General features: G+C 41.5%; 1 protein-coding gene across 1 annotated transcript in view; it reads left to right on the plus strand.

Moving 5' to 3' along the window:
* Positions 1-1280: 1280 nt before the first annotated feature.
* gnaz (guanine nucleotide binding protein (G protein), alpha z polypeptide) overlaps positions 1281-18463 on the plus strand; it is a 44950-nt gene continuing 27767 nt past the window's right edge. Inside the window, exon 1 of the mRNA XM_033647365.2 lies at positions 1281-1585. The gene's annotated coding sequence lies outside the window, so the exon portion shown is untranslated. The remainder of the gene's footprint in view (positions 1586-18463) is intronic.

Below are 18463 nucleotides of genomic sequence, written 5' to 3' on the forward strand. Positions count from 1 at the left end.
CGTGGGCTTTTGGTGGTTTTGTGGCAGGTGTCAGTTTCATGCACCTGACTTACATTTTGTTATGGCGCCATTGTGTGAGGTTTCTGTTGCTCATTTTAGAGAAGCTGAAACAGTTCTCTCTATGCTAACAATGAAACTGAGAGATGGGACATTTCTGCAATACTTAATGGCTGCAAAAGAGGAAGGGAGTTTATGTTGAGACTGTCTGTTTAAGGTAATTAATGATCGCAGTGAAGGAGAAAGTGACAGGGAAAAAGAATGGGGACAATACACCACCTGCTTGCCAGACCGGATTAAAAGGGCCGTATGAAAGGTCAGGGAGAGGCAAAGTTGCTCACCCCCGCCAGATGTGTGCTCACTCTGGCCTATAGCCGATTAATTATCTCACAGTTCATGACACCAGGGTTGGTGTCCAGGCAATTACATTACACTACACACCCTGAGCAACTTGATCTGGGGATTTTTTCCTGTTGGACAGTGTGTGTGTGTGTGTGTGTGTGTCAGGAGGAAGGGAGGAGTCTCTTTACACACTGGTGGCATCCATAATGACAAAGCGATAATTCACATCGTGCTCCAGCCTTGCGATCATTACGTCTCCATGTGTTCATGCATGTGTGCATCTGTGGCTGCAGTCAAGCAAAACAGATTTTGTTTGGTTGTTCCCAGAGATTAACAAGAAGTGGAAGATATTAAAAAAAAAAAAAAAAAGACACCCATTCACACCCCATGGCATGCTGCCTCATTTGCTCGAGCCTCTATCAATTCTTGGTTATAGCCAATAGCAATAAAGGAAGTGGTCCCACTGTCACAGAAACAGTTGGCACGGAAACAGCACATTACACCATCGTCCAATCCCCCTCCCATTCCTTTGTCGTCATCTCTCCCCTCCCCTCCCTTCCTCTCCTCTCCTCTCCAGTCCCCTCCTCCTCCTCTCTCTCTCCCTATCTTGTATGTTTTTTCAGTCATCAATGAAATCACAACCAATCCTGCTGCTGGCCTGTCAGCAAGCATATAACACCTCAAGAAACAGATCTCCTCACTGTATCATCTCCACTCGAGCCGGCAGGGCTCTGATTCCTTAATGGCCGATGTATATTTTATTATTATGGCATGAAATAAAGATACACTGGATGCTGCAGCTACCCCGCCAAAGCCTGTTTTTTTCCCTCTCTCTCTCTTTCTGTTACTCTCATGATTTAATCCTGACCATTTCCCCCTTCTCTCTCTATCCCTGCTGACTCCTCCCTCCATTTCTGTCCTGCACTCCCTCTCTCTGCCTCTCTGTCTCTGACACACTCAAACACACGCACACATATATACACGCCCTCCACCCCCATCGCTGCAGTGTCTCAACTGCCTTGGAGCAAACAAGAGAGGATATAGAACACAGACGTTAATAAGACAGAGAAAGAGGGGTGCTGAAAGAGAGAGAGAGAGATGTGCGTGAGTGTGTGTGACCCTGTGAATATGAGGAAGATATGAAGATGAAGCAGCAGGACTAAAGGTGGATTGCACAGAGCCTTTCTCTCCCTGCAAAGGCTTGTCTGCAGTATCCTTTGTAAATGGATGCTGGCTTGTGAGCACGGTAAGCCTGACTACTCTCAAACAGACACAAAGCTGTTTTTTTTTTTGTTTTTTGTTTTTTTTTTTGGTAATCACCGCAAGGCTCAGTCTAGTTTGGACGCAGCAGAGGAGCAAGATGCTGTTTTATTATAGCCGTTCTGTGGAGGGCGAGTGGGTTTTCCTGATAAAATGGGGAAGGTGATGTTCAGAGATGGCACCAAGGCAGGCAGCCTGTCCAGTCCCCTCCTCCACCCTGCTAGCTCTGTGCCAACGGACGCTGCTATCTTGTGCTTGCAATTTGACTCATCATCTCCCCAGAGCATCCTCGATCCTTATAGAATGCTTTTATCTGAATGCAGTGCTTAGTTCATGTAATTACTGTATGTAGGACAAGTGAAGGATGCATCAAAGATGTGTGTGTGTGTGTGTGTGTCTGTGTGTGTGTGTGCGCGCGTGTATGTGTGTGTGTGTGCGTGTGTTTGCATGTACGTCTCTGTGCTCTGCCCAGGCCATAAGCTATGAAATGGAAAGAGGGGAAATGAGAGAGTAAAAGCACACGATCAGGTGTTCAGTACTTACAACTGGCTTTACGAGACATTGAATGTGAATTTGCAGTGGGAGGTGTGCAAACCCCGCGATGCTGGCGGGCACTGGGATAAGCGGGCAAATTGTGGCCCTGACAGCAGCGCAGGAACGTTGTCGGATTTGACAGCGGGGCTTGCTGTCTGTTGTTCTACAGGGGAAATTTACATTCATTAATAATCTCGAGCTGGGATTTATTTAGTTAATTTGTGTCTGGTTGTTTGTGTCCGTTTATGAATGTAAATCTACACGGTGAGAGGGGGGAACGAGGGAGAGAGCAGATCATGCTCATTACTCAGCAGGCAAAACGGGATGATTTGTGACATTTTGTGTTTCAACAATCAGATTTTCAGCAGAGCGTTTGTGTATTTTTTTCAACGGGGGTTGGGATTGGTTGTGCAGCATCAGGAGAGCATGTGTATTTGTGCGTACTGTATGTGTGTTTGTGTTACATGCTTGTGAGAGAGAGAGAGAGAGAGAGAGAGAGAGAGAGAACGAGTGCAGGGAGGGGTCGAGGGGCTGGGGGGTTTAACAGTAGGGAGGCAGATGGGGCAGAGGGGCGGAGGTTGATGCAGCAGAGAGCAAGAGAGAGAATGAAGGAAAGAGAAGATTTGGAACAGATTGGATGAAAGAGAGGGGACACAGAAAGAATGCTGGATGTGTCTGTGATAGTTTCACCAGCAGTGGCTCACGTCGAGGCCTGAGACATCTGTGAATCAAGGCGAAGATGGTGGATGAATTCCACCATGCCTTCATCTCTTGAGCACTACTGAGACCAAAATGGATCAAGAATATTAGATTGATACTTTTGATGAACCTGTGTAATGTAGCCCGATTGGGATTTGTGAGAAAACTGGACAGGGATATTGATTGCTGTCATTGTTTAATGCTGACAGATTGAAATTAGCCTTTACGGGCAGCTGCAAGTCTAATTTACTGTTCTTCATTAAGACAATGCTTTATTTTGGAATTCAGACAAGCAGCTTTTGCAGCATACAAACCATATTTTAACCAAGATGCATCTATATCTTGCTTTATTATTATGTTTTGTCTCAAATCACCATTGTTGATACATCAAATGAATTAACATCCATGTGTTTTTGAAGGGGGAGACAACTGAAAGCACTGATGTATTAATATCTCCACCAGGGCGGTTATGTTTTCGGTTCTGTTTGTTTGTTTGTCAGCAGGATTACGGTAAAACTACTGGCCTGATTTTCATGAAACTTGACGGAAGGGTGTAGCGTGGACCAAGGAAGAACCAAAACATTTTAGTGAGGATCTGAAAAACAGGACAGAACAAATTAGTTTCACTTTCTGTAACATTGCAAGACGGGGCATTTGGCATTGGCAGAATAAAGGCCATACATGTTAAGATTGATGGTAGTTAAGTCCAAAAAGTGATGGATCTTTTGCAATTGTAGAAATACGATGAGTCCATTTCACAATAACATAATAGACGTTCTGCCCGGTTGGGAAGCTGTGGCACCCATGTGTAGTGTCAAATACATGGCATTCCTGGAATTTCAGGTCATGTTGCTTAAAACCATGTTTCAGCATTATTTCTTCATGAGATGAACCATTTCTTTCTCTCTGCCATGACTCCTTCTTATTTCAAGTTTGCAGCAGCCTAGATGCATTCGTTTGACGTCATTGTTTTGCAGTGTGCAATTGTCAGAACAACATGCTGGCATTGTTAAAAGGAGTCAATGAGTTCTGAGGCATACAATTCCAAGGAATCAGACAATTTTGGAAGAACCAGTGATTGATTCCCATCCCTACATATCGTGCAACGAATTAAACTCTTGCTGACATCCAAATGTGAATTCTCTGCAATAAACTTCACCAGAGATATTAAAGGGGAACACCGCCTGATTTAAGAATCCCAATGTTATTTCCATGGACTAGTGAAGTTTAATCTTTCGTGAACATGAGTTACTCTCTCTCAAAGCCAGAAACCAGAGAAGTACGTCTCAAACTTGTGATGTCACCAAGTAAAAAGTCTGGAGCTGCTCCACAGACAATAAATAGGAGTCTGATTTTGTCCACTCTTTCTTATACCCATGAGCTTTGTTCTGTTGCAGTGTTCTCAGTCCTGAAACAGAAAATGAACCCATGTACTCAGAATATTCCCCTGGGTCAGGGGTAGGCAACCTGCGGCTCTTTAGCCCCTCCTCAGTGGCTCCCTGTGGCTTTGAAAAAAAAATTAGATTACATGAAAATGAAAAATGATTATTTAACATTTTTATCTTCATTAATCATTGTTGTAGGCCTAAAGCAAATCATACATTCTCCCACTGTAGAAATGTGTAGCCTTTACACCAAATTTAAAAAGTGTCTCAACATTTTGTTAAACAAAATGTGTCACACGTCTACAACCCTCTAAACTTCGCCAATCCTCAAGAGCTGTGACTAGCCTCAAAGCTCTCTAACTAGGCTAGCTATTCATTCCATATACAAAAAAGAAAAAATCTTCACAGGAATATAGGGAATTGAATTATGCATAGACTGATTTGTTTGCCATCACTGCAAGAGTAGCCGACCTCTGGCCTGGGTGCTCTCACTTTCATCTATAACATCATTCCCAATTTGTTGTCTATAGAGCAGATCCAGACTATATATGTGAGTACATCAGAAATTTGAGTTTTAGCGCTCTAGTTTTTGGATTTGGGAGAGTTGTTACTGTTTACTTATATTTTTGGACTGTCTTAAACCATAGCAACAACGTGTGAATTCGAAAATAGGGCATAGTTCTCCTTTAAGGAAAAATGTTTGGACTTGAGAACAAGCAATGACATTGACCGCAATTTAGCATATTTAGCACATCACTTATCATAGAAGAGGGGACTATTGGCCTTGGTGGAGGTCTCTGAGTTCCCCTCTAGTTGCTCAGTGCAGTATTGGTTTCATTAAAACTTCAAGGGGTCTGAGTTGTGATTTAGGGTGGTAACCAAAATGTGCAGATACTTAATTCCTTATGATGCCATCTCAAGAGAAGATGCACGTCATGTTGCTGGCATGTCAGTAAGTGGAAAAAAAAAAAATATTGGCCTATAATATCACTGCCAGAATCAGAACTGGGTGCACGGCAATAAATGTTTTGCATGCAAACATCATTTTGAAGGCAAGGCAGCGTCTCTTTGTTTGTGTTTTACACCCGCAATTTATAGTGTCTTTGATGATTTGGTCCAGTTGTGATCTTGTTGTCCTCTCAATATCAACTACTAGCCTGCTTGGAAACCATGATAAGACAAACCAAGGTCACATCCGCTGTGACTAAAGCTCTAATAAACCCTAATTATTCTAGCTGTAATTTTCAGTTTTCTTCTTCAACGTGTCAAAAAAAGTCAGAGGCCACTGATGACCTTGGCTTTAAAATGATGTTTGACAAGCTTTGGTGTGAAACATAACAGTTAATCACATCCTTGCATCATGGGGCTTCACCAAGTTTCATACACAAACACTGAAAAATGTCATCACACCCTTATTCAGACTGTTTGAACTTGATATTAGAAAAAACAGAATACCTCTGACTTTGATTTAGTAGTTTTGCTCGGCCAAATACGCAAACCTCAACTGGGATTTTTAAACCAATGGAATACACATCACATAAATTAAGCATAAAGCTTCTTTCAACACCATCAACAGCTACTGTTTTTGTCCTTTTTTATTTTAATGGTAGTGTGCAGTATGATGCCACTCAAGCGACCTTTATGCATATAAAAATGAGAGCGAGAGTGTGACAAAACCTATGCTGAGTTGACCTCCTTCCACCTCCTTTGTTACTTGCTACATCCACTCCACTGGGTGACATAATGGCAGGGGACAGCAGGGACAGACTTGGTTTTAAAGTGACAGCAGCTGTTATTGAGGTAGCAGCTCTTGCACTGAGGAGGCCAATGTCGACGTCCAGTGCACTTTTAGCCATCTTTAACCTTTTAGGTGAGCACGCAGCCGGCTTGGACAATTAAACTCAGCTCTATTACAGTTAAGTACCAAGGGGGCCAAGCACAGTTCCCTCGGCAGCCTACTTAATAAAATGATTAATCTAACATGTCACTTATTTCCTGGAGAGGGAGTGCCAGAACAAGTATTACACATTTGCTTTAGCAGTTGTGAGAATTATCATTAAAATTGATCTTGTAGAGGCAATGAAATATCCTATAAAACCATAGAGGAGATATGTGTCCATAAAGTTCAGGTCTCTCAGCTGCTTTGTCACTCTGTATGTTCAGACAGGGCATTGCTCTGATTCAGCTGGCTCAGCAGTTGTGTTTGTTTTGGGTCTTTAATCCTTGCCAGGTACTGGGACAAAGTGTCAACTAATGTGGCTGTGAGACACTGTTTGGCAGCCATTTCTTTTAGACAGGCACTGATGTGGAGAGGACTAATAAATGACTTAACAGTAAGGCATCAGCGAGGAAAGCTGTCGGCTGAATCGAACCAAATCTTAGGGCGGGGCTCTGTGAATGAGTAAGGATTAAGTTATCTTTGGCTGTTACATGAAATAACATCAGCTCAATTCATCCCTCTCTTTCTCTTTGCCCTCCTTTTCTAATCTTTGCTGGTAGTCGCATACAGGGGCCTGTCTGTTTCCCTGAGGCCGGTGAATGAGAGCCTTACTTCCAGCACTCAAATCTGAGAGGGCAGAGCAGAGGGGACTAACAGAGCAACTTTGTGTTCCATTGCACACACATAACAGCGGTCATATGACAACAAGGAGGTGGAAGAGAGGGAGGAGGGGGGTGTTGAGGGAGTGTATTGCCTACTACCCACTGGTGAGGGGTCTGTGCTGAAAGAAAATGAAAGCAGTGTGTGCATGCATGCATGGATGCACGTACATGTATTGTATTCTGAGATATTACTACAGGCTGTCTGGAATACGGCCAAAAAACAAGTTTATAGCACAACAATTAGCTTGCTTTGATGGGGGCATGCAGGTCTGCTTTTCCAAGTTAATGTCTGAAAGTGAAGTGAAGCTGCTGGTGTATGTCAGTGACCTCCACAGTCATTTGCTGTGATCTTGTAGAGCAGTGGTTCTCAAATATTTTTGTGTCAAGGACCCCTAAATTGATACACATTAGGTAACAGGCCCCCTTTTGATAAGATTTAGCTTCAGGGACCACCTGCTGAAAAGATTTCGCTTGTTAGATGACTAAAATGCTTTAGTTGAGGTGTTAACCGTGGAGGAAATGATACCTTTTACTCACATTGGGCTCACTTCTTTAGTGAAACAAATAGTGAAAATAAACGGTTCCCTATTTTTCTGGGGCCCCCCTTGAACTCCCTCAAGGACCCCTCGGCATCCTCGGACCTCTGGTTGAGAACCACTGTTGTAGAGAAATCAATTCTGATTTGCAATGTTTAACATGCTGTACAATTTCCTTCTCCTGTTTGAACAGGTGACATTTTCTCATATCTCTCCCCTCCTCACACATTCATCTTGTAAACACAGTACAGTTAAACTGTGCTGGCATTGTTGGCTGGCATCTGTCGAGGCCTTGGCAATATAGCAAGATTATACATAACTGAATTAAAATATAGGTGTGGCTTTTTTGGATGGTGATTTCATCATTTGGTGTAAATCTTGCACAGTCTCTGCAGGGGCAAACGCCCTAATGCAACATGTAAAATATTCTATTCTTTATTATTCCATTCAGCCTGTACTGCTTCATCATTGTCGCTACAGCATTTATTTTACAGTGCTGATCGGGTGGGTTAATGGCTGTTGCATGTGCAAGCAGTATGAGTTATTTCTCCTTTTCCTGTTCCAGTTATCAAATCACCAACTGCAGATAATGTTTGTGGGTTGTAGAAGCCTGAAAATGTCCATTACCCACAATTTCCTTCTGTTGCAGAAAGCGTTTATCTTATTTGTCTTGACCCAAATGAATATAAACAGAGTGTCTGAATGAAGTTTAGACTACTTATAATACTAACCTGAATAGGTTTGATCTACGTGATACACGCTGTAGTGAGAAAAGTTCTCGCTATGAAAGCAGAAAAACGTCTGATTGCACCAGCAGCCACAGATCTGAACAGACAGATATCCACAATCTCAAACGTGTACTCGCATTTGCTCGTACACCAGTGCACGCGCGTGCGCACACACACACACACACACACACACACACAGACGCAAGCGCACACCACACTCTAGTGTCCACCTTGTGCCATCTTATCCCTTCACATCAGACAGCCTACCCATAGCTCAGCCTGCGCACAAACATGCCATTGTCATCGCTGGCTGGCCTTGTGACTCAGTGTGACCCGCTGGATTGGAGAAGGGGGAACACAGCCATTGAGATCAGGAACGTTAAACAGAGCATTATCACGAAAAAGCATCTAGCATACAGAGACCTCACCCCCACCCCCCAACTCCACCCTCTAAACAGCCCACTGTTTTGGGGGAGTAAAGAGGAGAACACTGTCCACCATTGTTTTCAATAATGAATGAGTAGTGTCCTCACATGTGTACAGTATACAGGCATCTTTTCTCTGAAGTTCACATTCAGGACAGCATGTCAGTGGTGATAACGTGACATGATAGCATGAAATGTTGAACAAACAATTGTGAGAGAGAAATGAAGAGTTAACAGTAAGTAGCAACTAGCAATTTTGATAAAGACAATGACAGACAATTCAATTTACTTGCTTATATTGCATAAAGCTTAAACTCCCAAATGATTAGATACATTTATAATGAATAGGTAGATTCACAGCGCTGGAAAAAGCAAATATGACAAGCTGTCATGTATGTAGATGTCCTGAGCTAAGAAGGCTGTTTCTCTTAAAGCTGTACTATTTAATTTGTGCCACTAGAGAGCAGAAATAAACTACCCCCAGCTACACAATAACCACCATGTACTACCGTATTTACTAGTGAAAATAAATCTCATATCTACTCTTCTTTTTGGCTCCATTTTGGTCTCCACCCACTTATTTTTTGCAGGATGTTTTAATTTCTTCAACAGCTAGTCTCTGACATTGTTTGGTAGCCCAGTCCAAGAAAACACAAGAAAATGTTGGCATTGTACGTTTCTGCAAACCACGAATACGTTACGATTGCACGTTCCTAAACGTTTCCAAAACATGTAGTTCTGATTACATGTATACAAGCTGATTTCGTCATGTGGAAGTGGAGGGGATGGTATAATTCTAGGCAAGATGGCTGCCTAGCTGCAGACCAGTGTTTGAGAACAACAAAAATCTGTTGTTTATTAGTGAGACATTGAAGTGTTTTAATGGGCGTTCCACGTGCCACCAAACCTGGGTGTTTTTCAGCAACACATTGCTGCATTTCTTGTGGCAATTGTGTGGGTATATTAAGCCAAAACATGATCGTTTTCTACCCATAAACAAGTGGTATTTGTGCCTAACATAACCACATGTTAACCACAGTGTTGCTGGAACATAAAATGTCAACATATCTGTTACATAATAACACACAACTGTTTCATATTCGTGGTTTGCAGAAACGTACAATGCCAACATTTATCCTGGCAAATGGGTTGTGTCTGTCTACTACTTTAAAGCTTGGACACAGAAGCAAAACAATTTGCTAAAAGAGGTAATAAAGCAGAGAAGGGTGGTAGCTCTACGTGATTTTAACCACTTTTACATTACACAGTCATTTCAATCATATCAAAGGTATTGATTATACAGGTTATTTTTCATTAAGGTTCACATGAGTGATCTTGGCAGCTTTTATGTTTACCTAATGGCTCATTTATGCTCAATAGTAGATACGTATACAGACAAAGACGGGGCCTTCTGTCCATACTCTGCATTCATTTTCGACTCTATTTGTGCACATTGTCTGAAAGCTTACGGATTCAGAAGAAACAGAACAATACCACTGGAGACTGGGGGGCAGTGTGGCGTAGTTCAAGCGAGAAATGACTGTAAGACACGACAAAGACATTTTAAAAATGCCAGAAGAAAATGACTTGGTAATATAGTGGCTGTTTCTATTGAACGATACAACATTACGACTTCCTCCAACGTCACCTTGTTTGTTGTTGTCAGAAACTTTTGACTCTGCACTCTACTGCCATCTGCTGGATGTATCCAAGCCAACATAAAGGACCAAGCCAACATAAAGGACACATGTAAGGATGTAAGGTTATAGTGTTTGAAAAGGATGTATTTGTACGTAAAGGGATTATAAATGAGCCTCCTCAGCTCTATTCCATGGCCCCTGACTATAATGACCACATAAATCTAAATTGTGAATCCTGGGTAATCCAGTAGAGGCAATGTCACTTGACATATGATTTTGAAGTGGAGGTGCTATCTGACATTAGAGGCTTTCAGACACCTTCCCCCTGGAGGCTTCTTGTGGAGAAATCCCAGACACATACCAGAGTTACTGACAGGCTCAATCTTGAGACTCCTTGACAGCCCATTTAAAAGTGTCTTCACTACATCAATGTGGTTAACTAAGTATCCTTCTTCAGCCTGAATGACAAGGTCCCCTGCTTGTTCAATTTCAAAAAGGAGACAGAATTCAATGTTGGAAAATGGACTAGATTATTGTCGGAAAATGAAGGCTAGTTTGGACGCAGCTCTTTTAGGATCAAATGCTAAATCTTGCACAAAGTGGTGTGAACTGTTGAACGGTGCTGAGGATTACTCTGCCTGCGACCTATATCTCATATGATTCTGACGTAGGATGTAGCGACCACAAAGCTCTGACTCATCACACATACGCAAGCCTTCTACGTTGGAAGGCTTCATTTATTGAGGTATGCACAGAAAAACATACACTTGGTTATTACTAGCAACAGGACACAGAGGATATGTTTCAGAGGCATCACATGATATAGTGTTATCTACAGGATCTGTGTTAGCGACTGGCATTGGGATGACATTGATCTATCATTCTGCGGCTAGAAGCATGAAATTGACTGTCTGCCTTTTGTCCTAGATTCCACAATGTTACAGTTGCAGTATATTGAGTCTGTGGATGCAGAAACCATCTGTGTAGTGCCCTGCAGATATACCTGTACTTTACAGCTTCTCTCTGTCCTTTGACATGACAGAAATCTATCCATAAACATGCTGCTTCACATTACAGGCAATTCAATACCAATCAAAGTAAACGCCTTTGGATCTGGAACATAACGTCCATCCTGTTGCTTACTAATCAGTTCAAAATGCCTTTGCCCATTTGTTCTTATAGTTAACATCTTGTCCTACATTAAATACAGGGTGGTTAACAGATTATCAAACTAATAGAAGGAGTTAAGGGATTCAGCCCCTTTTTTACTTATTCATGATTCCCATGTTTAGGGTGGCGAAAGGATTTTGACAGATAAAGATTATAATCACTAAAGTAGCCAGCTCCATCTTATCAAAAGCTCCCATGGTGTACGGTATTAGCTGTTAGATGTAGAAATTCCTGGAAACCTCACCAGACTGGTAACATCTCCAGTAGTCTTTCCAGTAGCTCGTAGGCACAACTGATTTAAGACTTGTCTCAGCTTTACTCTGAGGCAGTAGGCCTGAGTAGATTGGTGTTGGGATAAATCAGAGAACACAAACAAGAGAGTATGATTAAATAGTACACTTATCCAAATGGGTTAAGATTGGGTTGTGTAACTGCTTTTATTTAATTTGTCAACGGTGCTGCCTGTAAAATATTTTTTACATGGTCTATTTCAAAATATTTTCCTTATTCAAGATTCAAGGATCCCACCTTAAAGGGATATGATTTTGGATGTGTAGTGATATGAGGTACTTATCCACAGTCAGCTGCCCCCAGTTTGGAGAAGCAGTTAGGAGCACAGTACCACTACGGATGCTAAGCAATGTACTGCTGTGGACAGGGGCATGAACAAAGTGTATTTTAGCCACTTAAAAAAATCAATATCAGTTTCAGTGTATGCTATACTTAATATTTTCACCATGTTAGTTTACCGTGAGACAGCGATTTCCAATGGGGAACTAAAGCTGCTCTCTTCATAGCCAGACTCCATTGAGAAAAACAGTAATTTGACATCGCTGAACACAGGAGTTGCTGCTCTACCTCTGCATAGCTTGATTAGCTTGTTTGTATTATTGTGTGATTTTTACGTTTCAAAAAGTTAGTTGGGATTTACCAAAGTTACAAAACAACACATACAAACTAACTAATTCAGACAGTGGGAGAACAGCAGCTATTATGTTCAGAGAGTTAAAATGACTGTTTTTTTCAATGGAGTCTGGTGGCTTTGATAAGAGCATAGGCTTCCCTGTTGGACATGGCTGTCCGACGGTGAGGTAAAGTGCTTAAATATTCTCAATATAGCATATACTTATACTGATAGTAATTGTTTTAGGTGGGACTTTTTTAGGTGGATAAAATATGTTTTATTAGTGACCCCTTCATGACAGTACATTACTTCTGTGTCGGTACTCTTGCCTGCTTCTCCAAACTGGGGGTGTGCTGACTGACATCCACTGTATGTGATACACTGACTATGGATAAATACCTTATACAACCCCCCTTCAAGATCCATACTATCCCTTTAACCTTACGTTAAATGAGGAGTAAATGTTTCTAACAACATAGCCGTGGCCCTTTAAAACAATGCTACGTGTTCTATGTGACTTAAATGTTATATACCTCAAGTGTACAGTTGCTTTATTGCTATATTTAAATAATGTTTGCCCTCTGTCAATTTAGGATAAACAGAATAAATTAAGTTCCTATATCCATCCTTTATAATTTAGTCTACACTCTATCAAGCTGGTCAATATTGACAATGGTAACCAATCAAAATACAATGAGTCAGCAGTTTTATTAGGTATATGTGTACTTAATGTGGTCTCATACAGTGTCCCCACAATAAATCCTTCCTTTGTCTAGTCCAGTTGTGTTGACAATGTGTCTGACAGGTGTTGATTTAACTCTATGATTAATTTAGAGGCTGCACTTTGCTTTGTTGCTAGCATAATGTCCTCCTCATGTACGGACACGACTTGAGAGCATCAAAAACACCTTTAAATATGATGCATTTCCCCAGAACAATCACTGGAGTCACTTTAAAGGAACAGTTCAACTCCAAATCAAAACTAAATTATACCTCTCTTACGTTTAGTGCTATTTAATAATCTTGTTTTGGTGTGAGCTGGAGTGTTGCTGTAGAGATGTCTGCCTTCTCTCCAATCTAATGGAACTAGATGGCACCCGGCCTGCGGTGCTCAAAGCGCTGATAAAATTCATTTGAAAATTAGAAGCAAAGTCTCTTTCCAGAAATACCAGGATACCCAAGATAATCCACAGACCTTATTGTGAGCAGTATCATGTAGGAACTGTTTTCTTTCTACCGGACTACACCCACCAACTGTATCATCACACAGAAGAAAGAGTGCATCTACGGCTAGTTAGCTAACGTTACAGCTAGCCAAGGAGGAAAGCATTACTATTTCCACCTCATGCTGTCACGCGCAGGAACTTCTTATTTATAAGTAGATGCATGCTTTCTTCTGCACGATGATACAGTTGGCTGGTGTAACATTAGTTTGATAGAAAGAAAATAGTTCCTACATGAAACTGCTCACAACAAGGTGTGTGGATTATCTTGAGTAACAGGGTCGTGATTTCTGGAAAGAGACATTGCTATTGAGTTTTTCAAATCTATTTTCTTAAGCAACACAAGCCGAGTGCCATCTAGTTCCATTATTTCGAGAGAAGGCAGACATCTCTACAGCCAATGTCTCCAACACTCGGCAGCTCACACCAGAACAATCTAGATGGATAAATAGCACTACAGGTAAGAGGAAACATATGTATTTTTCATTTTGAGGTGAACTGTCCCTTTAATATAGAATTTATCCCATACACTAAACAGTGGGTATCTGGTAATATAATTGCATATATTGTAAGAATTGTGAAATCCGTAAATGGCGATAATCATCATGTCAACACGATGTTCTCATACCAGCCACAAACACTGTACGTATTACAACACCCTCTGTTTTTCCAACAGATTTCTTTCATATGGGTATCTGGTTCAGTGAGTCTCAAAGTGAATTTGAGCTTTAAAGACTTGATTTGAGTCATGTGCAGCCCATCAGCCACAAAGATGTTGTGGTCCACAGTATTTGGCACAGCACTGCAAAGATTGAAACATCATGTCTCGAGCCTGAAATTTAATTTTTGTTTGGAATAAAAGTCAAATCCAACATTTCTCTCTAATGAAAGGCTTGTACTTTTACATTAATTCATGCAAGGTTGTAATATCTTCTTTGTTTTTTGTTTTTTTTTTGGATCATACTGACCCCATCTGTGCCCGTTTATATGATAAATGGCTTATTGTTCTCTTAGAATAATTCAATTCTGTTTATTTGTTTTGGTTCATGAAAGCTGAAAAACTGTTGGCAGGTGAATCTAATATTGGTTCCATTTGTTGATTCATTAATCAGTCACAAAGCAATAAGGAATACTTCTTTCAAAATATGCAAATTGAAAATTGGAAGTCCTGGGAATATTTACAGCTGCAGAGTTTTATTGAAAAGGCAAGAGCTGCTAGAACATGTCTGCTACTGATTAAATATTTAGAAACCTCCAGTGATTACAGCCTTAAGACTGTGATTGCTTTGTCAAAGACCAACCAAGCAGTGCTAATATGTATCAATATTCAATATTTTACCCTGGCACTGAAAGTGTTCTTTATTTTGCCATTGTTGTCTGCTCTTGCACAAGGAGAGCTCTTCTTTTGCAGTTGCTGATGATATCCTGATAGTGTTTGTTTCAACTGTCAACACAGTCACTACCAGAGTTTAGATTTCTCATCCCTTTCAAAAAAAATGCAAACGCCCGTGGAAATTTCAGTAAACCTTCAGCAGGTGCGTAGTGCTGATGTGCCGTTGTAGCTCAATAACATCAACACAGCTCCAAACAACGACACACAGAGCCGTGAATGTCACCCTGACCTCCACCTATACGGTCAGCAGCCTCATTCATGAGTGCAAATCCACTCCAGTGCATTTTCATCATTTCATGGCCTGTTCTTGCCTGGTACATTTCAAATCACTGCCCTGCGTGGAAAAAAATGCCAACAATCATGTCTATCTGAAAGAGGATTAGTCTGCCCCGACATCCGTTTACCAGATTTTCTGTTATATATGCCTTCATTTGGGAATTAAAACTTTCCATGTATTCATTTCTGTCCTTTCAACCAAATCATCAACTGTTGATCAAATACCCATTTCTTCTGACTTCTGTAAAACTGTCAGCCTCGGATGGATTACTGAATTGGCCTAGCAGGCAAAGGCCTAGGGGCCCCAAAGTGTAAGGGGGCCACCCTGGCTTTCACTTGCACACTGTCAAATGTGAAATTAACACGTACCGACCAGAGACAGACTCAACATGACCACCAAGAGAAACACAAACCCACAAAACATGCATAACGACTACACAGCCACCACAAAGACTGTGTGTCTTGTTCCTGTGTAGGAGAGGTTGTGGGGCCCTTTGCATATCTGTGCCCAGGGGGCTGTCAGCTCTGTCCATACAAGTCTTATCTGTGACCTTGTGGTGACCGTAAAAGATGTTTAAGAGGACAGCATGCCTATTGATCACCTCAGGTTTTCTCACTAATGCGTTGCTTATTCACTGCCTCTGTGGCATCACATAAATTAATAACATCTCACCAGCAGAGCCTCTTGTCTCGCTTAGAGGCTTTCTCTGCTTGGCTGGTCAACCTTCTGTCCCAGGAACCTCACAAGGCTGGGTTTTTTTTATCTGGTGATTTTATACACCTCTTAATCTATTACAGTTAGAGTTTTATACAATTTAGAAAACAAAGACTATAAATCCAGAACTGCAAAATCGCATATTGGTCTTGTCGGTTGCCAAAGAGCTCATAAATATCCGACACGGCCCAAAGGTTTGATCACAGTTTCACTCTAACCGCTTAATCTTGACACAATAGCAGGACTTAGTACAGATCTGGGGATTAGCTACTGTTTCACTCCTGGGGTTTTGGATATTATTGTAAGAATCACTCAGCTAGATTCCAGTAAAACTCCGACGCTGTATATGGACACTGACCAGACAGCCTGAAGTCTTTCAGTAACCTCTTTTTGTCAGGCAGCCAGGGGAAAGAAGGAAGCAACCTTCCAGCCACCAAACCAGCTGCCTGTGGATGAGAAAGGCCTGAGCCCTGTGCAGCTGATCGTCGGGCATGTGAGCTGTTTTGTCTTCTGTGTGCATGTACTGTATGTTAGATTGCTCCAGGGAGTCTGTGATGCTTCTTGAAACAATGCCAACATCTATCAGTAAGACAGAGATAATATTGCGCTTTTTATTGGTGTTTATATAATAACATGTTTATGGCACAATGCGAGGTCTGTTGTGAAATGCATAAATGATGGTGACACACAAGGTTCACTAGGTCTGCTAACCCATGGGGCATATGGATAGGAATTACTGTGCAGTCATCAGAGTCACATTTCCATAGCAGCATACTGTTCTGAATAGTGAAGGTTATATTGGCCATACATGTGCTTTTCTGTATAATTCTACAGCACTTTTTTGTGTGTGTATTCTGATAGTTGTAGGGTTTTTTACCTCTTGAGCAAATGCCATAGCCCTTTTTCAGTTTTCTCTAGTCACCAGTATCTGTCTGGGCTGTTTTGGCCAAATTTAACACACCAGGTTTTGCCCTCGTCTTGTTCATTCACTTCCCCAACACAGGTGCCAGTCCCCAGGTTGCTGCTCAGAAGTCCTTGGCCTGCTTAGCTGTGATGAATGGGCTGTTTTCCTGCATTGGTTGGTTTTGATGTAAATGGTTAATAAAGTGGAAACATGATTGCTTGCTGGTCCCCCGCTGAAGACAACAGTTATTTATGACTGGCAGATTTTATGAAGTGCGGTATTCTTCCCGCTGCCTGTCCGCGGCGGGGTTATTCTCACGGGAATGCCTCATTCGATCCCTCCTGAAATGCAAGCCTGCTGACCACAGCTCTGATACACACACCTGCACACCTCATTCATAAAGCATTACAAGACGACTAGAAGCATACCGGTGCCTTTCACCTTTTCTTTTAACAATGCATACTTTTGCTTTTCATTCATAAAAATAATGCACTTTCAGCATTTGTTTGTCCTTGTTTTTGACACACCTGAGCACAAGTGGGACTCATATGACATCACACCACTGCGCCAGAGCATCACGTGCACTTTTGCCATTCTTACCCTGAAATCATTTAATCGTTTAATGTAATTTAATTTAAATCACGAGTCTTCAGTGGCACACAGTGAGATACATTTCACAGCAACACATAATGGATTTAACACGCTTGTGTCGCTTTTTAAAATAGCTGCTGTGAAACACAGTTGAATGTTCTATATACACTTAACAAAGGCAGTACTGACCTGGAACACCAAGTTCGCTGTCACCATTTACCTGGTGAGGTGCTCACTGAGCCTGAAACCAGATGAGTGTATACGAGCCAACTTTCTCTTTCATTTCCTCTTTTTTAAAAGTAGTTTTTTGTGGTTGTTTGAATATAGTCGACTGCCTGAACACTTAACAGGTTTTCTTATCTTGGCAGGTGTTAAGTTGCTGCAATGTCTACACTATTTAAACACCTTCTTTGTGTGTTCAATTATCAATGTGAGATTTCTATCTTTGTGAGTCCTAACTGGCATGCCAAACTGTTTAATGCATTTTTCTTATAACAAATTTTGTGTGAGCAACAACACCGAGCCTCTCGTGGATTAAAAACACCACTCAATCTAATGTGATTGACCCCAATTTTAATAGCATTTTTGTGGACTAAACAACCGCAGCAGGAGAGAAGAGACCATTACACAACAGAAACACGCTGTGACTACATGTACTCATCTCTAATAAAGGGCGGGATTGTAATTATTTGCAGCATGGTGAATTAATAATAGGAGGTAAGCACCTGGGAGAGTGATGGAGGGGGGAGCTGATGGGCCGTGTGCAGCAGGAGCAGTAAAGGAAAGGCAGGCGAGTGACCACGCTCCATCTAATCTTGGCTATCACGTTACCTCGGCCCTCATGATACATCGAGGTGCTGGCCTCCCTCCGTGGCCCCTATGCCTCTACGTCTTTTCACTTACTCTTAAAGTGACACGCCTCTTCTTCGTAGCAGAGCCAACTGTGCTAAAACACAGGCGTCGTCTGTTTTTTGGAAGATGGTTTGACATGTATGAGGATAGATAGCAGAGGAGGTAAGCCTGGAAATATATCCTTATTGAGTAAAGGTGATGAAACTCCTGGTACCATGTGGAATAGAGATTGTGTTTTATGTTGTTGCTTGCATTGAGAGCTATTTCAACTTTAAATTAGACTATTTG

Source organism: Epinephelus lanceolatus, chromosome 19, assembly GCF_041903045.1.
Source record: "Epinephelus lanceolatus isolate andai-2023 chromosome 19, ASM4190304v1, whole genome shotgun sequence".
Classification (NCBI taxonomy): domain Eukaryota; kingdom Metazoa; phylum Chordata; class Actinopteri; order Perciformes; family Serranidae; genus Epinephelus; species Epinephelus lanceolatus.